A 15756-nucleotide genomic window follows, 5' to 3' on the forward strand; every position below is an offset into this window, starting at 1 on the left:
CATTGGAGTACAGCCACTAGCCAACGCCCATACTTGGGGGAAAGCGAAAAAAGGAAATGAAAATAATGAAAATTAGAAAAGTTTGAGGAAAGCAAATAAGAAAATTAAGTGCGACAAGAAAACGCAAGGATAAGCTTCCACGAACATACTAGACAGAACGAAGACAAGAAGCAGAGCGAGGTGAATCGCCCAAACAGTGTTAAACTGAACCTTAACCCTAGAATGGTTAACATAGCCTGTGAGGTGCAACAATTTTTTGTTTTTGCCATATTTCCAGATCGGTCACTCATATCAAGGCGTGGGTTCGTGCCAACTCAGTTAAGTGTTCTATAAGGTTGTGGGCTGTACGTGTTTTGTTCAGCTACATTATGTTGCCGAAATATTCATACGTGTGTCGCCTATAAGGCGATGTTTACCAATAAAGGTATTTTTTTGTACAGGAAACTTTTTAATAACAAATTTTTTTCTAAGCCATAGGCATGATCATCTTTTTTAACAAGTTAATTTGGTCTAAAATCTATAAGCTAAAGAAATGTTACAAACATATCTCGAACGGAAATATTTTTTTTTTTTCAAACGGTTCAAAACGGTTAAAAAAAATGTGATCTACTAATATGACTGTAAAAAAATTTCAGATATAAAAAAAATAAAAATTTTTTATTAACTTTTGTTACAAAAGATATAGTAAATACGTATTTGCTTTTGTTTGAATAAAAAAAAATTTATAAAGGCAAAATGTTCGTTGTTTATAAAGGTAGCCTCATAGGCGACCACGTTTACCATTAAAGGGCTAAAAAATATGTTTACCATTCTAGGGTTAAAATGCAAATAAAAGTGTAGATGTTTGTTGTTAACCGAAACACTTAACTACACTTTGAAAAGCTTCGTTGCTGGACGTGAACATGAACAAGTGTTTGTACGTAAAGGCGGCGGCGGGAATTGGATAATGGAGAACAATTGTTGGGAAAATAAATCCGTTTTAATAATATAAATTTGTTGCCACTTTGTCGCCACATTTTGTCGCTAATGCTGCTAGCGAGGAATGCCATTGAAAATCTGTCGCTGCTAATAAGCTGAGATAGGCGAATCAGTGTAAAATTAAGCAAAGTCAAGGAATACTTATGTACTTAACTAGTTACGAAAAAAGGAAGTGCTGCTACTTCGCTTTCTCTTACTCTGTGTTTCTTTCTTTATTCATAATCAACTGATTATAAGGAAAAGGAAATGGAATGAAGTGAGAAGTAAGTTTAGTTGAGAATGTGGCAGAAAAGCATGAATAGCAGAAGATTTTACAACATAAATAAGTAGTTGGTGTCGTCATAAAGTGCAGTTCTTTAGGAAGTTCAATGTGAGTAGAAAAGCACAGTTGCTACCGAATGAATGTACAAAAAAAAACGGAAAACTCAAGTTTTAAAGTATTCGAGCAGCTTATGCAATAAGTAAGACGCATTTGATAACATCGCCACAGGACGAAGAGAGCGTTCCCAAATCACTGATACTGACTGTATACGAAAAACAAATGAGGAGTTATAACAAAAAATCTCATATCTGAAAAATCAGTAGTGTCGACTCAGGTCGATGTTCTTCTTTTTCTGGTACTTACAAATATCGGCCCAAAGTTATAATATCATTTCATGTCCATGAAATATAGTCCATTAAATAAATTTAGAAAGTTCTGCAATATCCCGATGAGTTTTGACTTTTTTACCTGACGGTGTCATACATTTCATCCATTTAAAAAAATGGTATATAGAAAAAATTCATAAAATCGAAAATTTGGAATCTCCCTAAGAATCCTGAATTCAAAGTTTGTTGTTGCGAAAACCTGCTGAATTTTTATAATTTTTGTACAAAGTTTGAGATGCCGATTTGTGTACATATATTGTGTTTATTAAATTATGAATTAAACTTTTATATAAAATCAATAAACAAAAAATAATCAATGAAAAGTATACGGAAAACTGGTCAAAATGTTTCACTGCCATTATTTCGCTTACAGGTACTACATATGTGTTTAAAAATGTCAGAATAGCTATATTTCGGTGTATTTCCCCTCCGTAATTGGAATTCTGTGTAATTTTACTATGAATTTATGTATATGTCTAAGGACTACTTCATAAAAGTAATTTACTGTAATAATTTAGTTAATTAATAATTGTTATATTACTTAAGTGTATTTTAAAAATATTATTTCGAAAAATATATATTTCTTGAACCGCCTGAAAAGAAATTTAATTTTTTGGCACTTTCATCTTATTTTCCCCACTATTTTTGAAGGCCATCAGGCACATTTTGAAATTCCATCCCTGATCTGCATCGTAAAAAAAGGAAAATGGATGGAAAATAATGAAAAGTGAGCCACCTTAGTCTGCAAGGCGGTTATCCTATGACAGGGATGTTTAGCTCAAGTATATTCGTGAGTAGGAGTTTTTTCGCCATAAATAAAATTTTAAATCACAGCTTAGAGGTTGGGTTGGGTTCATTGTTTTTCCACAGTCTGATAGAAACTTAGACATTAAGGATTTCGTCCACCCGCTCCCCGTCTAAAAATACCGTTAATATCAAGTCCGAAGAGTTCCTCAGGGTTGCTCTAAAGTGCTAGCTAATATGCTTCAATCTTATACTTTGCAAAGCTGGACAGTAATGTAATATTTGTTGAAAGGATTCCACCTTATCATTCTTCAGTGAACTGCCTGAATAAGCACCAGATAAAATTTATAGCTGCACCGCGTGAATTCCGATCGTCCAATGATCTATCAGAACCATCACCAAAACCGAGACGTGCGCCTTTTGAAACTTAAAGAGTTCCTTTGACCTCCTCACATAAATTGGAGGCCAGAAAGAGCTTGCTATTGAACGTGCCATGGTGAAATACTCGCTGAGCTGACATGAGTTCAGTCTATCCGGAGCGCCACACTAAAGGTTCGCTATTTTACAACGGAATGCAGCCTCAACTTTGGTTAGGCTAGTTTCCACTCGGCACAGCTGACAAGCCCGCTTAGGCCTAAACAAACATTACGATCCATTTTTTTAAGATACCCGAACGGCTTTTAAAGCCTTAGCTCTCACTTTGACTCTGACTTGGGTACTGCACCCAACTTCGCCAATTACCCAGTCAGTCATCTATTGTAAGTACATAATTAACGAAAAGGTACCAGACAGTTCTTTTCCGGTTTCTGGCTTGTATCAAAGAGTGTTTGGGCTGATACCTTACAGTTCAAAGCCTTCGACCTACAGCAGAAAACGTGAGAGATCTGACCTAAGTTGTGTATATTCAAAGTAGCCAAGTAAATACTTCTTCTCTACAGTTTTAGCTGTAGTTTATGCAAATACTTCTTCTTATTATTAAAAATTACTGTCAAATGAACAGTGAGTTCAGCAAAATCTTGCTCCATTCTTCAACTTATGACACAAAACTGTCTATGAATGTGCAGAAAAAGAAGAATGGCGTGGGTGAAGTGAAGTGAATGTAACAATCACCGCTATCGTTTTAAGCCTACGAAATCGTGCGTAGGCTGTCTGGTTACTTGTTGTTTTGCAAGCAAGAATGTTATTTTGCCAAAGCATTAATTTCATTGCTTTTTGTTCACTTTGTATGTCAGCCGCCCAAATATCTATCCCTTTTAGCCTAACGAAACTAACAAAACGACTACGCATTGTTGTGTGTGGGCGAACGTGAGCTCGCATTGGGTGTAACGTAAAATACTGATAAGGAATAGCAAGACATGGATAAGTTAAAGAGCAGAAAATCAAGGCAAGTTGTAAAATAGGTATGGGCTAACACAAAAAGAGAGTTGACGTTTTACGGTCTGCATAAAAGTTAAATAACCCATGAAAAAATGGTTGAGTGAAGAGGGTAGTCACAGCAAGTTAACAAAAAAAATAATAATAATTACATAAATAGCTATTTTTAAATTGACTTTTTATTGACACAAAATCCATACTTTTCTTGCAGATTGGCATTGAATGATACGAGAACTACATTTTCAGAAAATTATTTAAAAAACTCAGTGCAATGTAGAATAACATATGGGTATCAAATAAAAGAGAAGGTGGTACATAAGGACGAAAATATACTGAAAAAGTCCTTTTCAAATTTTATTCTGGAATATCCTTAAAATTTTGCAATATGCATTTTCAAACAACTTTTATGTTAATAACTAATATATAAACAACGACCACATCCTCAAATTTCGGTCCCTCTAACTTTATTAGCTTAAAAGAAAATCATTAAAAGGGCAATTTTAATACCTATTCGTCCAACCAATGGTAATGGTAATTGCATGGTAATATCAGTGGTAATAGTAGTTGTAATGGTAGTCGTCGTTTTCGTGTTTACTTTCGCATTTATGTTCGTATTCGTTTTCTCATACGTCTTCGTCGTCTTATTCGTACGCGTGTTCGTTCGCTTCCTTCCTATTCGTCTAGGCCATCATTTTGGTCTCGATTTTCGTATTCCTCTACGTATTCGTTTTCATATCATACGTCTTACGTCTTTCTCGTCATATTCGTATTAGCCTTCGTCTTTGTATTCATCTCCGTTTTCGTCGCAGTCTTCTTATTCGCTTTGTGTTCGTTTTCGTGATCGCCCTGCTGTGCATGTTTGCTTTCGTGTTCGCGTTTTTATATCCATCTGTGTTCATCTTCGTGTTCGTGTTCGTGTTAGTCATCGTGTTCGTCTTCGCCGTCGTAATCGTAATAGTCTTTGGCTTTGTATTAGGTTTAGTTTTTAATCTTCGTATGAGTTCTTAACCTCAAAAGTGTCACATATTTACTTTTAGTGAAATATATAAAAGCCAAAAATTTTGTTAAATTTTCTAAGCAAAATTTAAAGTTCAAAAATAATTTTATTTCTTTAGAACAGCAAAACTATGTGTTTAAAAGCTTTTTTAAAAAGTTCATTGTCTACTGGTTTCAGTTAATAAAATTAAAATTTTTAACCTACCATTTTTTAGGTATTTTAAAAGTCAAAGGAATTCCCCCCCCCCCCACGAGAATTTTTTATTTTTTTTTGTCACAAAAAAGTTCATTTTCCACACTGTGAGCTCTACGTCCAAATCAACAAATTCCCCACAAAAAAGGCACTCGTAAAAAATTTCATAAACCGCGAGGCAGAAAATTTAAAAAAAAAATAAAAATATTAATAAAGCAGAAACGTTTTGCAACTAATTTGCCTGCATTGCGCGACAGTCAGCAGAATTTCAATAATTCCACACAAAAATGTATTGATGAATATTGAAATTATGTATTTACTTTATAGAATTTTTGAGTGCAAACAAAAAAATTAATCGCTAGCACATTCATTGCCAGAGACCAACGCGACACAATCCGCTGCCGGCAAAACTAGTTGGAGAACAAAAGTTGCAAAAATACAAAAATAAAAATGTAGGCATAAAAATATTTTCCAACTGCCAACAGAAGTTCATGGCGGTGCATATTTTGCAGTTTTATACTACAATACTTTTAATTTTTACAACTTTTTTTTGCACTTATTGTTGCAGTTGTTGAACTTCGTGGCATTGTGCGTATATATAATATATGTTTGTACGTATGTACGTACGTGTGTGTGGGCAGCATTGCAATACAGCGCTGCATTTCATGGCAAACAGCTGCAAGTTGAGCAGCTCGTTAACGGTCGGATGCTGCACTGCAGACAGCCTGCAGCTGTTGCAATTGCCGTTGATAGTTGCCGGTGCAGTTGCACTTGAAAACTTTGCGCACTCAAGTTGTTGGTGCGGTGCGGCGTGACTCGGCACGGTGCTCTTAGTTGCACAAATTCAATGTTTGCTTTCAATGTTGGGAGTATAATTTTTTTGTTGTTGTTGAATTTGAATGCTTCTGACTTTGGTTTATCGAATTGAGCAGTTGAAATTTAATTCAGTACATTCGCTGCAGCAAAGTACAGAAAACGGAGTAGAGCTCGTAAAAATATTATTTTAAAAATGGTCGGTGTTTAGATTATTGAAGGGAATTTCTTTGCTTTGAGTTCCCTATAATTAGAGGTCCAACGGGCTGTAGCTGAGTTTAGATGCATGGTGGTTTAGATATATTTGCCTTACAAGGCAATTCTAAGACAGCTGCAAGGCTTTTGTAAGACAATTGAAATACTGTAGGCAAGATAGTCTTACAAAAAAAAGCTGCCTTGCCAAATTTCATAGTGAAAGGATCTTTTGACAGAAAGCACTTGAGCATCTTGCAAATGGAGATGTATATAATTTTGCTGAAGCTGCTGCAACAATCGCAATGGCTGAGTGAGCAAAGTACGTGCGTGCCGTTCGAGTGTTCCGAGGTCCGAATCATTGGCTAGCGGATTTTTGTTACCTTTTTTTTAGATTTTATTGTTTAAAAAGCATAATATGTATATATTTTGTAATTTCTATTGATTTTCAGATACTTATTTTTTTTTTCTTTTTTAAATAAAATTTTTTCTTGTTTTTTTAATTTGATCGTTTCCTCTTTTTCATTATTTTTTTCTTTTTAATTAATTTTTTTATTTTATTATCTTTTTTTATTTTATTTTTTTCTTTTTTAATTTAATTTTAAATTTTATAGCTCTTTAATTTCATCCAATTCTAAAAACCTTATTTTTTACTTTTTAAATTAAATTTTCATTAAATTTTTAGATTTTATTGTTTTTAAGAAGAAAAATATTTTATTTAATTTCATTAAATTTTTTGGAACTTTTTTATTTTTGCATTTAATTTTTAGATTTTATAGTTTTAAGAAGAAAAATATGTTTTTAATTTTTAAAAATTTATTTATTTTTTCCTTTTGTTAATTTGTTTCCTTTTAATTTTTAGTTTGTATTGTTTAAGATCGAAAAAAAATATAGATTTCATTTAATCTTTGAAAAAAAAATTCAATTAGTCTTTCGAAAGACAGAAACGGCTTTAAGATAGTTGACTATTGTCTTAGGAAAGATTTTGTCTTTCGAATTGGCCTCATAGTCTGGCAACGCCGAACATTATATTCTTTGCGTTATAGATAACTACAGCATTTTGTCTCCTTGATCAGGCCAATTCGGCGCAGGGGAGAGCGCTGATGGCCAAAGAGCCTGACTACCCAGTCATAATCACATTTTAAGTTTACCCATAAGATAAGTCTCCAAAATTACCAACTGAGTCCATAAAATGATTCTGACTCTGCAAGGCCAGATGATTACTTAGCCTTGCCTAGCCAGTTCGTCGGCGCTCTCATTTCCTTCCCAGTGACCTAGTAACCAGTACAGTACTAACGTATTTCTCGCTGCCAAGAATTGAAGAGCGTCAAAACACGTCTGGACGAGTTTGGTGGTGATCAATCTATTGCATAGGGCTTAGGGCTTTGACTAATTGGCCATAATGCGTCAAGATTCATTTCGCCACACATCGAGAGTACTAGTAGTTACGTCTGGAATAGTGTGGGCCAATCTATCCACTGCTCACAGTAAAAAGTTTAGTGGCATTTTCTGTACTCCTTCCTTGGCCAATCTTGACATCTAGGGATCGGGGGAAGGCGTTTTATTGGCCCAAATATCTCGTTCTTTTACTTTTCTACCAATACAGAAAAAAGAGAGAAACGACTGGCGTGCTTTTATAAACTCAGCCAGAATCGGTTAGGCGGTTACAGCGCCAATCAAGACGAGGAAGATTTATTTTTGTGTGTGGTCGAAAACCACATTATTTTTACAAAAAGAACTTAATTGAGCTTCTTCTTAAGAGAAGTACCGATGGAGGCGGCTGCTGTTTGTTCTGATTTGTAAAAATTTACCTCTCAAGCTCATTAATTTCTTCATTTTTTCATATAAAAAAATGTTGGGGTTTTTGTGTTAGAATTAGCCATATTTTTATAAAAAATTAGCGAAAAATAAAATATTTAAAAAATAGTTTAAACTTTATTGACTGACTGTATGTATATTTTATGTAGACACGTTGATATAAGATTTTAATCTACCTATTGGAAGTCAGTTGAAATATTAAAATAATTTTTTTTATAAATTTACTTGCTTAGTACGAGTGTTTACAGAAACAAAAGTATTTGTATGGTTATGCTATTATTTTATCAAACTCCGAGGCATAACATTCACTGAGTTAATCTCAGCGGAACAATTGCGAACTACCAACCACATTTGTACATACAGAGGTATGTACATTAGGGTGGGGCGGAAACAAAAAATGTTGCGTTTCGAAATTCTAATAGCTAAGGATGCTTGCCTTTAGACGTCAATAAAATACCTTTAAATTATTATTTTTATACCCGAGCGCACTTGTGCACAAGGGTATATTAATTTTGTTCACATAACGGTTGTTTGTAACAGCCAAAACGAATCGAGATAGATATAGACAAATGTATACATAAATGATCAGGATGAAAAAAGAAATCGATTAAGCCATGTCTGTCTGTCCGTCCGTCTGTCCGTCTGTCCGTACGAAAACTGCGATATTTTAGTAACTACTGAAGATAATTCACTCAAAATTGATATTTACAATAACTTTTAGACGAAAAATAAGAATTTTATAAATTTTTGGAAAATGGGCGTAGCCACGCCCACTTATGGTTAAATGTGTATATCTTTGTAACCGCTGCACCAATTTCTTCCAAACTTGGCACAGTTGTTGGCCTTGATACAGCATACTAAATGGCCGAAAATTTTAAAAATCGGAGAATAACCACGCCCATATCCCATATAACGGTAATTTAGAGAAATACAAAATCTTCGATAAATCAGTAAATATTAAAGCTAATTTATTCAAAATTGATGCTTGCAACAATTCTTTACCAAGAAATACGTTTATGGTAAAATTTTGGAAAATGGGCGTGGCACCGCCCACTTATGATCACATATAAGTATATCGGTAACCGTTCTACCAATTTGTACCAAACTCGGTGTGGTTATTGTGCTTGCCACATATAAGCAAAACGTTGAAAATGACTGAAATCGGACTAAAATAACGGCCGCTTCTCATATAACGGTAAATTTCAGAAATGCTTGAAACTTCAATATTTCGAAATTGAAGTACGCTAATTTACTCAAAATTGATACACCCCGGCTTACCATCTAGCGAAAGGTTTCGGAAAGGTGAAAAAACATATATTTAATACTTGCGCCGGGTATTTAATGTTCGGCTCCGCCCGAACTTAGACTTTCTTACTTGTTTTTTATATGGTTGATACTTTCTGTCTTCCCTTTTTGATTGAAATTTTGAGATTTTTGTCAATTCTAAACATTTATCAAAAACATTTCAAGGTATGCAGTTGGCCTACAACATTATATATTTGGAAAAATAAAGTGTAAGTTTAAAGTTGCTAAGACGTACCCTTAATTTTTAATTTTTTTTTTGTTGAAGATGTTGCTCATTTTCTGTATAAAAAAACATCGTCCAACATACTTTGTATGGAACAATGTTACCCATATTGAATTTCGCTATTAGAATTTCGAAACGCAAAATATTTTGTTTCCGCTCCGCCCTAATGTAAACGATTCTGAGTAAAAAAATTTCACAAAAGTAATTGTAATAATAATAGCAGTGAATGTGGCAAAAATTGCAATTTGTTCCGCCTGTCAGTGAATATCTTGCTGTACTCTCCTTAACTACATAGCCACAACCATAGACTGCCAGACTGCATGTCTGTCTCACGGTTAAGGCCATCAGTCAGTTTGTCCACATACATACATGCTTATCACAAAAAGCTCTGATCTCGTCTGGTCTTCGCCTTTGACGCTGCAGCAGCGCACTGGGCGGATTCTTTAGTTAACATTTTATTTGCCTGGCAGGTTAACTTGGGCTGATGAGTGAGGAAGTGGTGAAAATACCAAGCCAAGAGCGCAACAAACAGAATAGTGCTTTTGTATACGAGTATGTACATCGAATCATAGGAATGTGCATAATAAATGTATATTATGTACCTATGCACATGAAATGCTGAAAATGCATTGAGACAGTAGCTTGTAAATAAACAATTTCTGTTTTCTTTTCTTATTATTGTTGCTTATAAAGACTGCAATTTCATCTCTAGAATATTCTGTGGCATATGAAAGTATAGAGTTATCAATCAGTTGGCTACGAGAGAATCCATTCAAATTGCGGCTTACCTGCACGACTGGCCAGCCAAGTAAGTTAGTAGTATTGTATGTAGATAAATATATTATTTATAAAGCAAAATAGTGATTTGTCGTTGCTGAAGAATCAGGCAACTGGAAATACTACTTCAAATGCTGATAGCAAGAAGAATGCTGGCTAGCGAGGACATACCTGAAAGTAAAGAAAAAATAAAGAAATTGTATTATGTGGCACTATGAAAAAATATTAGAAATTTAAAATGTAAGATATGTATATGCAACAAATATACAATCGAATGTATGTAAATTAGGGTGGTTTCCAAAATATCTACATACATATAAATTTTGTACGGTACACCACTTATTATGGGTTACTTACAAAAAAAAGACATCCACGAAAATTTCAAAATTTCAAATAAAAATTGGAGTCCGTTGTTACCAGGATTTGAATAAATTTATTTTTCTAAATCGCAAAAATTCGACAAATTTTCGATATGAAATCTGATAAATTTTATATATTATTTTTTTATTTTTGTAAATTTTTTACTGTGGCGTATTAATATTTATTTCAATAGTGTTTTTTGAGCTTTGTACCACGATTTGTTTATTAGGGAAATTCATCTGTTATTATTTATGTATATTAATTCATAAACTCACTAAATTATAACTGACCAAAGCCAAGATAATTGAATTTTTGAGATAAAAAAATTATATATTTTTAAACCTTGATAGCAACCCCAATTTTTTTTTTTTTTTTTAATTTTGATATTTTCGTGGATGTCCAGACGTAGAAAAAAATAAAGAGGTCTCCATGAGGTTGATATTTTTAAGGGACATCCTAATGTACATACATGCCCAAACCGACAAACGGTTGTAGTACTAAATAAGAAGAAGATAATGTGCATGTATAAACCGATGTACCATGTGGTAGGTAAATAAGAATTGAAAACTTGTACATGGGTACCCCTTAGAGGGCTTTTCTTTCTAGAGTGCTTTAGCCGAGCTGCTGATTGGAAAACTGTGCGCAGAGGTACGCAATGTTTGATGCTTATTGCTTTATTCTCATATTTCATGCCCCCCTCAAATAGCTTATGAAAAAATGTGTTATGCTCGTTAATTACTTAATCTTGTTCTCTCCTTTTACTTCTAGATTGCCAAAAGACTAAAGAACAAGTTTAATGTTTCTAATTCACAGCCATAGACATAACTTGAAATGCTCCGAAACCCCATTAGTACTTATTATATAAACTAAAGTGAAAATTGCGTCACGCTAAGTTCCCCAGTAAGCAAAGACGAACACCACAGGACATAAGGTCTGTGGACTCGAACCCAAAGAAAAACAACGACTTATAAGCGACATAGTTTATTCCAGCACAGTACAGAGGCAATCGAAGACAACCACCGGTATGAAAGGTCGATTGAGGTGCCATAAATAGTCAGACGTGGTTGAAAAAATCGGTATAAATCATTCTGTTAAGTCTAGGGTTAGCGCAGGATGGGCACCGAGAACTCTCACACAGCTTGAGAAGCACTACGAGTATTTGCTAGACTGGGTCACGAAAATAAGTTCTTTTCCGGATTATACATTCCGGACTTGGGAAATAAAGCCCTGCCAGGTACCATTAGTCAAATTTGTATCTCATCCAAACTCTTTTGAACAGTTAAAGGTGTGACATCTCAAGATATGATCAATTAATCTTCCTCTTTGGTCTGAAATGGGAAACTGAGTTCTGAACGAAATGTGGTTTCAAAAAGACCGGGCCACATGCCACACAACCTGGCCAGTTATAAATAAGTCTATTTCGAGATTCAACGATGCGGCTGGATATCTCTTTGTGCGATTATACTTTGGAATAATTGAAGGATACGATACATTAAGTTATGATAGAGTTATTGACCGGATTGCGTAAAAAAGTCATATGATATGATATCAAAATTATATTGAAATTTAAATGTTTTTTTTTTTTAACTTAACTTTCTCAATGAGAAAACAGATGATGTACTAAATATTTGTATATACTATATTACTTTAATATCCAGTTGACCTAAGTTACCTTTTTCATGTAAACAATTTTTTTTTTATGTATATGGATCCAATCTAGTGTTCACTCAATTCTCTCTGTGTGTGGCGAGAATTAATTTACTCAGCAAACATTTGGAGTCATAAATGAGTCTTTAAGGAGTCCTATTTCAGAGCCTTTACGCTCATAATGAGCTAATTTAAGGGTCTGATATGAGGGTATTTCCCTTCCTCCGAAGGTGGACATATATGAGATTAAATTCATACATCAAATGAGCCTAAATATGAGTCATATTGGACTCTTATTGGCCTCATATACGACTCATTTGGGACTCTTTTAAAAGAACTTTTGGCCTCATATATGAATCATTTCAGACTCTTTTTGAGACTCTTATCGGCCCCATAAATTACTACATTCGGACTCTTATTTTAAGTTGTTCTTTGAGTCTTGTTGAATGCACTATATTTGCAAAGGCAACAATTAGAATACTTACGTGCATATATGGATATGTACGTACATTCCAACATGCCATTAACAGCAGCAGCTAAATTTTGTTTTTTAATTATTCAAATTTTTCGTTTTCTAAATATTTTTAATTTCTGTATAAACAAGTATAAAAAGATGCTTCGAGAAAAATATCTATTTATTTGGATGGGAAAGTGAAGCCGGCTATTTCTGGAAATTTTGAAGATTTCGAAAAATCGTTTTACTTTTCTTTTGATGGCATAAATAATCTTTATGATGCATCCGCGAAGTATTTTAGCCTAAAAAAATTAATATGTTATCCCATTCCTACTTCTCTTCGTTGCGAGAACCTTTTGAACTCCCCTTTTAAACTTTATTTTCTTGGGAAGTTTGGACAATTAAGCGAGGGAAAATAACTGCAAATCGATCATTCTTAGTACATCATTATTAACATATTTGTTAGCTTAAAGCAATCTTATTCAGGTTTGGCAGGTAACTAGCTGTAAGTTTTTGTACTCATTATCGAAACTGAACTATCAGACCAGAGTTGACTCGTCACTTTGCAGTAACCAGGCACCAAAAGGAGAAAACACAGCGCATTTTCACCGCAACACCAACAGTTTTTTTCTGGTTAATTTATCATAAACTCCCTCGAATGAACTCAAATAACTTCAATGAAATAAATTAGGTTAGAATTACAAATTCAACTAATGAAAGCAATAAAAAATATTAAAATAATTACAAATCCAATTATATAAATGCAATTTAGCAGAAGTTGAAACCGCAGATTTTCGCATGTTCGCTCTTTCACTCCACACCATCACGCTCGGGGAAGAACACATCTCGTCGGACCAACACGCCCCCACCACTCTACTCAACTCCGATCTACATACAACCCATCATTTCCTCATTTTAATTATTTGCAACACTCAGCATTTTCACAAATAATTTCAAATGGGACATCTGACTGTGGCGAAGCGCTCTGTTGAAAAAGTCAACTAGCGAGTTTGCAACGGCTCCCAGCGTAAAATGAGGCAAAAGTGGCGCAAAAAAAACGAAACGAAACGTTCGCTACGTCCGCTGCACATAACCTAAGTCAATGCTGTGCTGACGCTGCCACCCAACGCCCACGGCCCACCGCCATACGCTACGCAGCTGTTGACATTGGCCCCAAACGCACCGGCCACGGCGAGAATGTACGCGCCGCGCCACTAATGACTTTTGCAGTCATTGCCGACAGGCAGATTAACGAAACAGCAAGCGCGAGTGCACGGCGGCGCGTAGAAGCGAGTTAAATTGAATTGCGTGGGTAGGAGTTGTTGCTGTGTATGTACATTTGGCTGAGGTGAGGGCGAAGAAGGCGCACTACCCGTAAAATGAGGCAAAAGATGAGCTGAGGTGAGTGTGCGAAGAGTCAAAGTTCGCTGAACTGTTGAGGATTTTACAACTTTAGTGTTAGAAATGTTTTTTTTTTTTTTTTTTAATTTCTATTTTATTGTAGTTGTTAGTGGCATATAGCGGTTGGGGAGATTTGCTGCGTGGCTTTAGGGGATATCATAATAGCAGCCGATTGTGTAAAGAATTGAAAATGGCGAAATTTAATTTAATTGTAAATTACACAATGCATTAGTATACAATTTGGGAATAAATTAAGTATACAGTGAAATAGTACTTTCGCAATAGTATACAGGTAACTGAACTAATATTTCACATAAAACACAATCAGTGAAATAACTAATGGAATATCCTTCTTGTTGAAAAATTAAATAAATAAGAAGCCAAACTCCAAAAGAGTTGTGTTGCGGTTTAAGGAAATAACTACGTAGATAATTTGCAAAAGGAAAATGGAAATATTTACTTAGACTTTTTCGGTAAAAGGCCGAAAATGAGATTTTATTCATACCACAGGCAGCCTGACACCAAAAGCCACCTTAGACCTGATTGCAAAAGCTTGTAGAAAAAACGTTCTTGTATATAGTTCCGATTTGGGGTAAGACCCCATCAACGCTTAAGATCAATTTGTAACCCTTTGGAATGGCGTGGGACCCAAACAAACAGGGCGTTTCTGGCTAAGATCGTAAAATGTCTTTCGTAAGACAAATGAAAGATTGATGGAAACATAGTTCGAAAGACTTTTGTTATTCCAGCACAAAGGTGTCACAAAAAAGCTCTCTCATTCATTTCATTTTTAGGATTTCATTTTATTTTTATTTTTTGTGTTTTTTTAATTTAATTTTTACATTTTGTTTTAAAAATAAAAGTATTTTTTTAAGTAGTACTTCTTTTTTGATTGAATTTTTTTCTTCTAATTTAATTTTAGATTAAATAATTTTGAACAGAGAAAAATATGTTGTTTTAATTTAATTTTTAAAAATATTTTTATATATTTCTGCTTTATTTTCATGGTACATTTCATTTTTGGGATTTTTTTTAATTTTTTGTTTTTTAATTTAATTTTCTTTTAATTTGTACATTTTGTTTTAAAAATAAAAGCATTTCTAAAAGCTTATTTTTTAAGTACTACTTCTTTTTTTATTGAATTTTTTTCTTCTAATTTAAATTTAGATTAAATAATTTTAAAAAGAGAAAAATATACTTTTTTAATTGCATTTTTAAAAATATTTTTATATATTTTTGCTTTATTTTCATGTTACATATTTAAATTTTTTTCCACATAATTTTCTTTTATTTAATTGTTTTTTATTGTTTTAAAAAGGAATATATATGGCGTACTCTTTCCGAACGTTACCCCCACTCTGCCCATTTTTCTTTTAACTTAATATTTTTTTTTTTAATAAGTAAAATTCATGAAAAAAACACAAGCTTTCCAATGCCGACTGGCATACACTGGATACCCAAATTTCAAATGTGTTTACAAAATTTTTCTTGCACGTCCAGTTTTTGAGAAAAATCTGCTGAAGTGTGAAAAATACCAAATACAGCCAATTTCAAAAAAAATAACAAATATTTTGGACTTAGTTTTTCCGAGGCAAAAAGCGCATACATGAAAAGATACACAGTCAGCGTCAAACATATGAATACCCTGACGATTTTGACGATTTTATTTATTTATATTTTCCATAAAATTTTTTAATTTTTTTTTATAAAAATATAGTTCATTCAACAGCAAAAACCAGGATAATAATTTTTTCTTAATTTCTTATAGAACTCGGGGAAAATTTAAGTGTTGTATATTGGATTCAAATGTAGCAGCACCTTTATTGTTTCACA

This window comes from Rhagoletis pomonella, unplaced genomic scaffold, assembly GCF_013731165.1.
Source record: "Rhagoletis pomonella isolate Grant_MI unplaced genomic scaffold, Rhpom_1.0 Rhpom_scaffold_00011, whole genome shotgun sequence".
In the NCBI taxonomy this organism is placed as follows: domain Eukaryota; kingdom Metazoa; phylum Arthropoda; class Insecta; order Diptera; family Tephritidae; genus Rhagoletis; species Rhagoletis pomonella.